General features: G+C 42.5%; 1 protein-coding gene across 1 annotated transcript in view; it reads right to left on the reverse strand.

Annotated features, from left to right (window-relative positions):
* PLXND1 (plexin D1) overlaps positions 1-12,226 on the reverse strand; it is a 200,692-nt gene that overhangs the window by 151,668 nt on the left and 36,798 nt on the right. The gene's annotated exons all lie outside the window — the stretch shown is intronic.

Here is a 12,226-nt window from a genome sequence, read left to right on the forward strand (position 1 = left end):
AAGAAAATGATAAACGTTGGAGAAGATGTGGGAAAATTGGAACATTAATGCCTAGTTGCTGGAGTTGCAAACTGATTCAACCGTTCTGGAAAGCAATTTGGAACTATGCCCAAAAGGTTATGAAAATGTGCATACCCTTTGACCCAGCAATACCACTTCTAGGTCTGTGTCCTAAAGAGATCATAAGAATGGGAAAAGGACCCACATGTACAAAAATATTTATAGCAGCTCTTTTTGTGGTGGCAAAGAATTGGAAATTGAGGGGATGTCCATTGGAGAATGGCTGAACAAGTTGTGGTATATGAATGTAATGGAATACCGTTTTGCTATAAGAAACGATGAGCAGGCTGACTTCAGAAAAACCTGGAAAGACTCGTATGGACTGATGCTGAGTGAAGTAAGCAGAATCAGGAGAACATTGTACACAGTAACAGTCACATTGTGTGATGACTGACTTTGATAGACTTAGCCCTTCTCAGCAATGCAAGGATCTAAGACATCTCCAAAAGTCTCATGATGGAAAATGCTATCCAGATCCAGAGAAAGAACTGTGGGGTCTGAATGCAGATGGAAGCAGACTATTTGCTCTCCTTTTCTTTTGTTGTTTTGTTTTGTTCCTTCTTTCTCATGGTTCTTCCCATTCGTTCTAATTCTTCTTTATATCATGACTAATATAAAATATGTTTAATGTGAATATATAAGTAGAGCCTATATCAGATTACATGCTGTCTTGGAGAAGGGGGAGGAGAGGGAGAAGGAGAAAATTTAAAACTCAAAGTCTTATGGAAGTGACTACTGAAAACTAAAAATAAATTATTAAAAAGAAAGATTTTGAGTTCCAAATTTTTCTTCCTCCCTTCTTCCCTCCCCTTCCCCTCTCCCCAAGATGACAAGGAATCTGGCATAGGTTATACATGTGTAATCATGTAAAACATATTTCCACATTATTGATGTTACAAGACTGGTAGATTAGAGAATGCCATAGGTATTCCAATGCCATCATGCCAGAGAATGCCATCATGATTTTAGCTAGATATTTGACAAAGTGTATCACAACAGCCTCTGCCCAAGATGGAAAGATGTGGACTAGCCAGAGACCAGTGGTACGCTGGACCTGGTTCATAGTAGCTCACAAGAGCCAACTGTTAAATTTTCAATGTGAGCCCTTACACCTCAAAAATCAGCAAACACTACAAGTCAGGGCTTCGTTTACTGTTTTGTTAACTGTCTAGACTTTAAAAAGTTAGGGAGAAAATGTTAATAATGCAGATTAAATTTAAAGGGGTATTGTATATGTGTTGCTTTTATTCCTGTAGTCAAACATTTACTAGCACATCTCAATCAAAAATTGTTCCCTACTCCCAGCCACAGATTGTCTCCTACTAACACTGTTTATAGCCTGAACTCTAACTCTGGACACAGACTAAACCCTGACCATTGCCACAGACCAAGACCTAACCCCCGGCAACTGACTTGCAACCACGTACCAATAGTCACAAGGATGACCAGGCAAAAGGTGTGTGGACGGTTCAGTGTTGCTCATCCCTGATGCTGAAGCCTCATCTCGCACCACAGGTCATTATTCCTTCAGTAGGAGAATATACACCATTATCATCAAAGCTAAGGACACCGGTGGTGAATGTAATATGCAACAAGTTCCATTCAACAAGAATTTATTACTCAGGACTGGGGATATAAAGAGGAAAAACCACAGAGGCCATACCTCGGAGAGATTACATTGCCTCAGGAGGAGAAGAGGAATACAACATTGCAGGGAAAAGAGTGCTAGATTGCAAATCTGAGGGCCTGAGTTTGAATCTCTCCTCTGATAGTTCTTACCTGCAAGACTTGAGTAAGTCACTGTTCAGCCTCAGTTTTCTGAACTCTAAAATGAGGGAGTTTTACTAAAAGTATCTTCCAGCTCTAAATCTATAATCCTATAACAAGCCACTGACCTACCAGAAGGCCAGATAAAGGACTCCAGGAAGGAGGCCAGATAAAGGACTCCATTTGAGATGGCAGAGAGTTCAGTCAGTAGGGCAAGGTTACATGGAGGGTTGGCCCCAAGTTGAGGTCTGAAAGTTACATAGGTCATGTCCCGGATGAACAAAAACAGCCTAGACACAAAGAGAACCACCTAGCAAATATGTCTTTGGAAGCATACGCTCATTGTCTTCACTTCTTGTACTAAAATGTCTGTGTATAGCCACTGTATTCAGATGTGAGTAAATAGTGAATCATCAGGTCCCTTCTGAATCAAAGCAGACTGTGTGGGAGAAGTGAGTTTGGTGAGATCTTGGGGTGGGATAGAAAGGAAGGACCCTGGAAGACCATGGGAGGGCTCAGACTGAGGGTGATCATGGTACCCTGTGGATGCCCTCTCCTTCTTCCTTATATCTACCAACTTTTGCTACTTGGCTGCACAGATCTCCTGGATCTGCCTACTAGGCAGGGTTTCAGATGGAATGGAGGAGGGAGAGAAGGAAATAGTGAGGGTTGCTGATCTTCCTTAGTCACAGACTCCACTTCCCATTCGGAAGAGCCTATGTATGTGCCTGGCCAACCCCTTCCCACCCTGTCTCCTCAAGGTCAGTGGGTATCTGTTCTATGCTGAAGCTAGCTTACTTAAGAGATTTACAGAATGCCAGAGCTAGAAGGCACTTCAGAGATCATCCAGCCCAGGGATTCTTAAACTACTTTTTAAAAATACATTGATAATTATTTCAATATAATTGGTTTCCTTTTCAATCGTATGTATTTTTTTATTTTTTTTAATTTATTTTGCTCTGAACTTAAGAAATAAAACAAGCATTTCTGTAACATATTATAATAGAAAAAAGATGATTGCACATGAAACTGCAACTATATTATGTATGACTTGCTATTCCTTTTAAATATATAATCAAGCTATCATGCAACTTTCTTTTTTCCCCTTTTTTCTTCCCTCCCCCCCAGATGGCTAACATTAGACACAAATATGTGTGTGTATACATACATTCATACATATATACACAAAACTATTCTATATGTACTTCTATTTATCAGTTCTTTCTCTGGATACACATAGCTCCTTCCTTCATAGGTCCTTTGACTATTATAAATACTCAAATTAACTACAATCCTATGTATTTTATTTTATGCATTTAAAACCATTCTGAGAGAGTTCCATAGGCTTTAGTAAATTTACTGCCAATGGGGTCCATAATACAAAAAAGGCTGAGAACCCCTGATATGATCCATTTGTAAAATGATTCACAAACATGGAAATTGGAGTTAATGACCACATCAGGACTAAGGCTTTGCTTTCTAATCAACTCTGGATAAACAGCATCTGGCATGGTTATCCTGAGAAAAGAGACCCAAGTCCAGTTATTCCTTCCACATCACAACTTTCCCCATCACGGTTTCGAAATATCACAGGTCAGCATAAGAAATTAAATGGGAATTTCTTGAGAGTTTTGCAAAACATGCAGACAAATGCATAAAATATATGCATAGTATTGTATAATATCAACATATTTTATCTTTTAGAACCCCAAATATACCTAATAAGGCACTATAGACACCCCATAAAAGAAAAAGAAAAAAAATTCAGACTTCTTCTCTGGTACGAAAGGAGAGTCAGAAAATTTTATGTGGATTTTCCGGATCACAGGGATGTCACGCCCCTGACCCTAGTGGCATGGAAGAGATAGCTGTAGTTCCTCTGCCCTGAATGGGGCTGGGAGCCAAGAGCATTGGGTTCTACTTGGATAACTCATTCGCCTTGCACGTTTGAGCAGATCATTCAAGCTCACTTGGTTTACCATTGCACTGGAAGGATCTCTTAATGTTCTTTTTAATCCCATGATGCCAGCACTGTACCTGCCACCTAGCAGCCACGCGATAAATGCTTGTTCCTTGTCTAGATTCCTCACCCAACTAACATTCTCTAGTTTGCACCATTCCCTTGTGGCCCCAAAGCCCAATCTCTCCTTCTGTCTCCCCTTTCTCCTCACTCTAACACTTTATGGTCTCACCTTCCCAACCTCATCCTTCCTTCCTCTCAGTCTCCACCTCCCCTTGTTGCCACCTCTACCCACTTACCCCTCTCTACCCATGACCTCACTGCCCCCAAGAAGGCCTAAGGAAGAAAAATGGGAAGGAATGTATGGGATTGGTGGTGAGGGATGAGAAGGGGGAGGCAAGAGGCAGTGAAGTGTTTCTGGAGTTGGGGGTGGAAGGAGGAGAACCATTTGGGGACTGGTTTTGTGGCTTCAAGGAGTCAGTGCTATAATTTTATTTTTATTTATTTATTTATTTGTTTTTAACATTATGATTTTAGATGATGGGGGCTGTGAAAATAAGCATACATGTGTTATGATCGACACTCCTCTCTGGGGAGAAGTTTCAGATATACCGGCATTCCTATATAAGTACACAGAGACCCAAATCCACAGAAAGAAAATTTCCACTTCAGTTAAAAGCTGTGTTTGAGGGACTGAATATGTGTGTGGGCCTGGGGCCAGGGAGAGAAGGGGACCAGGGAGAGAAGGGGACCAGAATGCCAGCAGGGAAATCAGACTCACGCGGTGTTAGTATTGGATGAAACTTCAGAGGTTGTCTAGCTTCTTTATTTGACAAAAGAAGGAAATGAGGCCCAGAGAGGGAGGGATAGGTGACTGGTCCAAGGTGACACAGTGAAGGAGTAATAGATCTGGCACCAGGACCCAGGTCTCCTTATCCTTTTCCCAGAGCTTTTCCATTTTTCCACTATATACAATTCCTCTAGGGTATGTGTATGTTTTGTTTGGAGTGTGTGTGTGTGTGTGTGTGTGTGTGTGTGTGTATGTATGCATGTGCACGCACATGTACGTGTGCATGAAAGGAAGCCAAGAGAAAAAGAGACAGAATGAGAGAGGGAAAGAGAACTTAAGAAGAGGCACAATCATATGATCATAGATCTGCAGCTGGAAGGGACCTCAGGAGCCAATCAGTCCCACCCCTTCATTTGACAGATAGGGAAATTGAGTCTCAGGAAACTTAAGGGACTTGCCAGAGGAGGAGGTAGGATTGAAACCTAGGTCTTCTGACTTGAGCCAGTGTTTTTTCCACTGTACCATGGCTTAATGAAAGGTGCTGATGAAACCTGCGAGGGTGGTTCATAGGAGACTGCGTAGGGTGGCCTCCCTCCTTGTGTGACCTTGGGCGAGTTGTGCCCGACACAGGGCACAGCACCTAGAACTGGCTGGGATCTTGGCTATCATCTGGTTCAGGGGTGGTAGCCTTCGGCTTGAGCTCCAGTGAGGTGAAAAGAGATTAGAGGCTGAATGGTGACATAAGAGGTTATTGAAGTTGGAGCCAGGAGACCTGGGCTTGAATCCTGGGTCTCTTCTCTACTCTCCATGTGACTTTTGGGCAATTCATTTAAGCTTTATGAGCCTCAGTTTCTCTATCTGTAAACTGAGGAAGTCGGATGAGATGACCTCTGAGCTGATTCCATGAACCCTCAGTCACAAAGCTCGGAGCTAAGGCCAAGCCATTGGTTCAAAATCCAATGCTCTTTCCAGACCTAGCCAGAGTAGTGAGTACTCGGCTACTCAGCCACTGTGGAGTTCACAGGATAGTGGGATGTGACACCTGGAATGGGTCTCTGAGATGATCTCCAGTCCCCATTATTTGACAGAGGAGTAATCCCAGGACCAGAAAAATAAATTGCTTGGGAATTAGTAAAGTGGGAAAAAGAAGCATAGCTAGGATTTGAACCTAGGTCCCTAGACTTTAAAGTCAGTGCCCTTTCCTATATATATATGTACATATACATATATAGAATATATATATACACACATATATAGAATATATATATACATATATACATATACATACATAGAATATATATATACACATATATAGAATATATATACATATATAGAATATATATACATATATACACATATATAGAATATATATATCTTGCTGATCCCCATCCCCTCCCCCACTCCAGGGACGATCATTAAAGTTCCTTCTAATGCTTATATTCTAAAGCACTATAGGCTAATTAGAAAGTTGGTTGAACAAGGAGCCATAGGACCTGGGTTCCAATCTCAGGTCTCTGATTTTACTACCTGTGAGACTTTGACTAATCCCCTTAATTTCTCTAAACCTGCATCTGTAAAATGGGCTGAGGTGGTCAGAGAAGACTTTACAAAGGAAGAGAGAGATCTAAGCTGACCTAGAAAGAACAGATATTTGAGGAGACATTCAACAGGCAGTTTCCACACCTGTATCCCCCTCCCTCTCAACCCCCCCACTCACTCAGTCCTCACCTACAGTTATCCCTGGGACCTCTGGGCCCTCCCATGGCACGTTCACTGAGTTGAGCCTGTCTGTGGTCTGAGCTGAGCAGAGCAGAGTAGAGCTGCCATTTTAGAGTGAGTGGCTTCTGGCATCGCACAAAGGCCTCCCAGTGATCTGAACAGCCACTAAGCAACTCGTGCCTATTTCCCTTCCCTCCTCTTGAAGGCCACTGCAATTTGGCTGTCTCTAGCACATGTCATCAGGGAGAAGTCAATACGGGCAGGCGGGAGGGGGAACGGCCCATCTCCGGCCAAGGGGCCTTCAACTGGCACACTGAATCACCGGGGTGCAGCGAGGAAACTTAGACGTTCAATACAATTAACTCGTTTTTTCAGAGGAGGAAATTGAGACCAAGGAAGAGGAAGCCATTTACCCAAGGACACACAGTGACATCAAAAGCACTAAAACTCGGCCTTCCTTTAAAAAACACCCCTCTATTTGACTCTTAACCAGTGACTGCCACTCCTCCACCCTCTACCTGGCTTGTAGCAGCATCTCACAAATGGGGCAGGTGAGGGACTCTTCTTGGGATGGACTCAGGCTCCAATTCTGCCGCCAGTCAATATGTCTTCATTATTTATAGAAGCTTACTGTGGTGCCCCGCACTGAACTGGGTAAAGTACCACCAGGGGAGGGGAATGAGGGCAGGTAAAGATGAAAGAAAAGAAGATACGGTCCCTGGTCCAACCAGAAAGGCAAAGAAGACGGGGAGGAATCCGGAGATGTGGGTTCTAGACTGGGTCTCTGAACCTGTTTTTGCCCTCTGTTAAGATGGCAAATAAAAAACATAAATAAACAAACAAATAAACATAAATAAAAAATACCTGCTCCCTTCCAGGATTATGATGAAGGGCAAGCCAGACAAGAGGTGAAAGCATTTGAAGTGGAAAGCTATTCAAATGTAAGGGATTCTTATCATCAACTCATCAGCAAAAATTTATTAAGCACCTTTTCTTGTTCAGTCATTTCAAATGGTATCCAACTCTTCATGACCCCCTTTCGGGGTTTTCTTGGCAAAGATACTGGTATTTTCCTTTTCTGTAATGTTAGCCAATTTGCTAAGCATGAGATGGTACCTCAGAGTTGTTTTATTTTGTATTTCTCTAGTCAGTAGTGTTTTAGAGTACTTTTATATGATTATAGAGAGGTTTGAGTTCTTTTTCTGAAAACTGTTCATATCCTTTGACCATTTATCAGTTAAGGAATGGCTCTTATTTTTATAAGTTTGACTCAGTTCCCTACATATTTGAGAAATCAGGCCTTTATCGAAGAACTTGCTGTAATTTTTTCCCCCAGTTTCCCGATTTCCTTCTAATTTTAGCTGCATCTCACACCTAGCAAACTGACTAACATTACAGAAAAGGAAAATGACAAATGCTGAAGGGGATAAGGAAAAACAAGGACACTAATGCACTGCTGGTGGAGTTGTGAACTGATGCAATCATTCTGGAGACAATATGAAACTATGCCTAAAGGACTATGAAACTGTGCATACCCTTTGACCCACCAATACCACTACTAGGTCTATATCCCAAAAAGATAAAAGGAAAATGATCTATAGTTACAAAAATATTTATAGCACCTCTTTTCATGGTGGCAAAGAACTGGAAATTGAGGAGATATCCATCAATTGGGAAATGGCTGAATAAGTTGTGGTATATGATTGTGAAGGAATACTATTGTGCTATATGAAATGATGAGGAAGGTATTTCAGAAAAAACCTGGGAAGACCTATAAGAATTGATGCAGAGTGAAATAAACAGAACCAGGAGATTATTGCACCCAGCAACAGAACTAATGTAACAATGATCAACTGTGAAACACGTAGCTAGTCTGATCAATTCAATGACCTAAAAGAATTCCAAATGACACATGATAAAAAAGGCTACCCACCTCCAGAGAGAGAACTGATGAACTCTAAGTGCAAACTGAGTATAATTTTTTTTTACTTTTTTCTTTTTTGCAACATGGCTAATATGGAAATGTTTTGCATGATTTCACATGTATAATTGATATCATATTGCTTGCCTTCTCAGTGGGGGGGGAGGGAGAAAATTTGGAATTCAAAATTTGGGGAAAATAATGTTAAAAATAAATAATAAATTAGAAAAAAAGAAAAGAAAAAAATAATGAAATGGCAATCCAAATGTTGGCTCTTCTAATAAGTGTGCCATGGTCCCCTTGCCACACTCCAACCCTGGAGTCACAGAGCCTTTTCCTCTACTTACATTTCTTTCACATACTTCCTCATTTATTATTTTTAATAATTAATTTAATTATGAATTAATAACTTAATTAAAACAGTCCCCCCTCCTTTTTTTTGCATTATAGCTATCTCATCTACCCCTCACTAGACTGTAAGTAAGCTTCATGGGGGCAAAGGCCATGTTTTGTATACTTTCATGTCTACACCAACATCTAGCACATTACACAGCACATAAGTGTTTAACAAGTATTTTTTTTGTTAATAGAACCAAACATAACCTGCGCTTTCCACACTCAGTTTTCCTTCAAACAGGAGTGATGAGACCTGGAGCCTAGTTCTAGCTCGGTCACTAAGAGGGTAATCTTGGGCCAGTCATTTATACTCTCTAGGTCTCAGTTTCTTCATTCATAAAATGAGGGAACTGAACCAAAGTTCCCTTCCAACTTTGACAGACTCTGATTCTAATTCAGAATAATCCTATCATCAGCCTCATATTCTAATTCTTTCACCTGCTGCTGGCCGTCTGTCATGAAAAGGGGGAGGCTCATCGCGTCTGTCACTCCTACCTGTTACTTCATTTCTTAAAAAATTTCCCTTCTCTGTAGACAATTGGTTTTCCCTTAGGGTAGAGATCATTCTGTGATTGAGACAAAGCATCAGTTTCTGACTAGGATTAGGGGGCAGTCTCTGATTGGGATTAGGGATCATTCTATGCCTGAGATTACAGGGTCAATCTGTGATTGGGATTAGGGTTCTATCCGTGGCCTGGTTAAAAGTCAATCTGTAATTAGACCTAGGAGTCAATCAATGGCCAGGATTAGGGCTTGGGCTGTGGCTCTGATTAGGGAGTCAGTCAGTTGACAAGGAACACCAGAGTAAGGCCAAAAAGGCTGGCTTCCAAAGCACCAAACTCCCCATCGAGCTAATTAGCCATCAATTCACTTGTTCAGATCAGGTTGCTAATGGATATCCCGATCCTCTACACAGGAAGAAGGTCACGTGGAGAAAAGTGAGCTCTGTGCATTTGCGGATATATGATAGGTACCACAGGTTGGTAATAATAACCATCCTCTATGCAACAAGGGGATTTGTCTGGGGGATCTCCAAGGTCCCCTCCACCTCTGAGATTCAGGGGACTAAGAAGTGTTTCTTCCTTCCACCTTTCCCAAGCCTCCCCTCCTCCACCCCCTGCCACAAAGTTTCTCAAAAGGTACCAGAAGGACTAGAAAATATTTCCTCCTTGAAATTCTATTTTTTCCTGCAACCCAGTTCAGGATTGCCATCTCCATGGCAACCACTTGTTTAGCTAGCAACTCCACTATACCTTAGCGGCTCACTCAACAAATAGTTAGGGGGCAGTAGGCACTCGCCGAATGCTCCCCTGCAGGAGCGATCGCCAGGCTGTCTCCAAAGCTACAAATAACTTTTCAGAAACCACCAGCTTCTTACCAGGCTCCTGCTGGAGAACCCACAAGCCCAAAAGTCATTTTGAGCTCTAAAAAGCGGCAGCCCTTGTTAGGTCTTCTGGGCGGCATGGACACCAGTTCAACCAAAAAGCAAAGCCATCCCCTGGCCAAAACAGGCTATCTTAACTGTCAGGGGAAAGACAAAGGATGGAGGCTCTGGGCTCAGCCAGCTGATCTGTCTGTAAACACTCCCCCCACCCCCAAGAGGCTGCGTTAAAGTCGCAATTGGGAACTACTGCTCAAAATGGACTGGGTAATTTCCCACTGATTGGGACCATTTGGAAGAAATCAAAGCTCAAGCCCCAACTGCCTAGCAAGCACTCTGACTCTGCTTTTGACAAAGGCCAGAATGGCTCTCTTTTCCCACTGAATGGGGTTTCACAACCTAGCCCTTTCTTTCTTGCTCTTTCTCCCCTCACGCCCCCCTACCCAGTCCTTTTAAAGGGCCCTTCTGCAAACATGACTATGGCATTGTTCAACTTCTTAACTTGAACAGCCTGCTCAATCCAAGGCCTTCTGAGCCCATTCTTAGAAAATTAGCTTCCTTTGACTATCTCCCACACAGAATGAACCACCAGGACTCCAGGGGAAAGTGGTCATTAGGTTTTTGTATTCACAGTAACTGAGAATAGATAATACCAATTTTCCCTCCTCCTAGCTCCCTCCAGGCTCGGACACCCTCAGTGACCCTCCAGGGTCCTGGGCTATATTAGACCACTCCTCTGTTACTTACAGGTTATGTGAGTGTCTGTCTGTCTCTCTTCCTTTGTGTTTTTATGTCTCTCTGTCTCTGTCCCTATTTCTGGTCTCTGTCTCTCTTTTCTTACTTGTAAAATGGAGATAATAATCTTGTCTATTTCACAGGGTTGTTTTTAGGATCAAATGGGAGAACAACGACTCATGCAAGATCACTCAGGAGGTCAGTAGAAGAGCTAGGATCTGAACCCAGGACCCTTTACTCCAAGTCCAGGGCTGCTGCCACTATGCCATAGCTGCCTCTCCTCCCCCCACCCTGTACCCCCACCCCGCACCATGTAACATTATAAAATAATATTATTTTCCCAGTCCACTTGATAGGTGGATATTTCTCTCTTTTTTCCCTCCCATTGGAATCCATTAAATGCTCTTACCATGCCATTTTATTTAGGAAATCGTGGATGGATTTGTAAAACAACTCACTATTTAAGAGGTTTGTTGTTCCCATGTACTTATTAAAGGAAGGAAAGTGGGCCAGAAGGAAGATTATGACCTTGCCCTCTAAGCTTAGCTTTGTGTTTGTTCAGATTTATTTGCATGGAAAGACCCAAAGGCTTGCGGGAGGGGTGGTGCTTAGGAAAAGTGCACTGTTGCACACCCAGGCAGTCCTTTGACATTTGTTGGAAGGTAACACCTGGAATGATCTGAGGAAGATACAGGTTGGTAAAAAGGAACTGACGGAATAAAGGGAATGTTCTAACCCTAAGTCAGATAAAAGTTTGGAACTGAGACATTGACCTTTCTAGGGAGTAAATAACATCAAAGACAGACCAAATGCCTTCAGGCTCTAAATGCTAGGCTGACTGTCTGGTGTTTCAAAAGCATATAGCTCCAAAGGAAGAGAGTCTGAGCCATGACAGATCTCGGTCCTTGTAGAGAGGAAAAAAAGCTGATGTTTTCTTTCCCAGTCTGATATAATAAGGGAGCTGTCATTCTAAAAGGGCTGGAGCTTAGGCTCTGAAGGCTAAGCTAAAAGAAAGTGGCAGAGCCCACTCTTCCTCTTATGGGGGAGGACTAGCATCTCAGCTGAAGCCCAGGAGACAGAGGTGTGGCACAACAGCAACGATGTGAAACCTGGCAGGGAGCTTCAGAGACATGATGCAGTCCTCAGGTGCAGGGTCAATAGAGAGCAGGGCCTAGTGGGAAGCAGGCCCAGAGAGAAAGCGATACAGTATCACCAGAAGGTTATCAGCATATGCTACAGTATTTGAGGTGTGACATGCCCCTTGAAGCGTTTTCTCTGTGCAAGTATGGTCCCTCTGCCGTGCTCCTCCCCGCGTGTGCCCCTCCATATGTGTGTTCTTGACATACGTGTTCCCTATATGTGTGCCCACCATATATGATCACTCTTCCCACTGATCGGGTATTATCAGTGAGAGAGTAAGCCCTTAAGTGAGGGCAGTGGGGAGGAGATAAGGGATGTTTTTCTGCTACTTTTTTCACTATGATATTTAATAATATT

This window comes from Phascolarctos cinereus, unplaced genomic scaffold (assembly GCF_003287225.1).
Source record: "Phascolarctos cinereus isolate Bilbo 61053 unplaced genomic scaffold, phaCin_HiC Scaffold_4;HRSCAF=312, whole genome shotgun sequence".
Taxonomy (NCBI): domain Eukaryota; kingdom Metazoa; phylum Chordata; class Mammalia; order Diprotodontia; family Phascolarctidae; genus Phascolarctos; species Phascolarctos cinereus.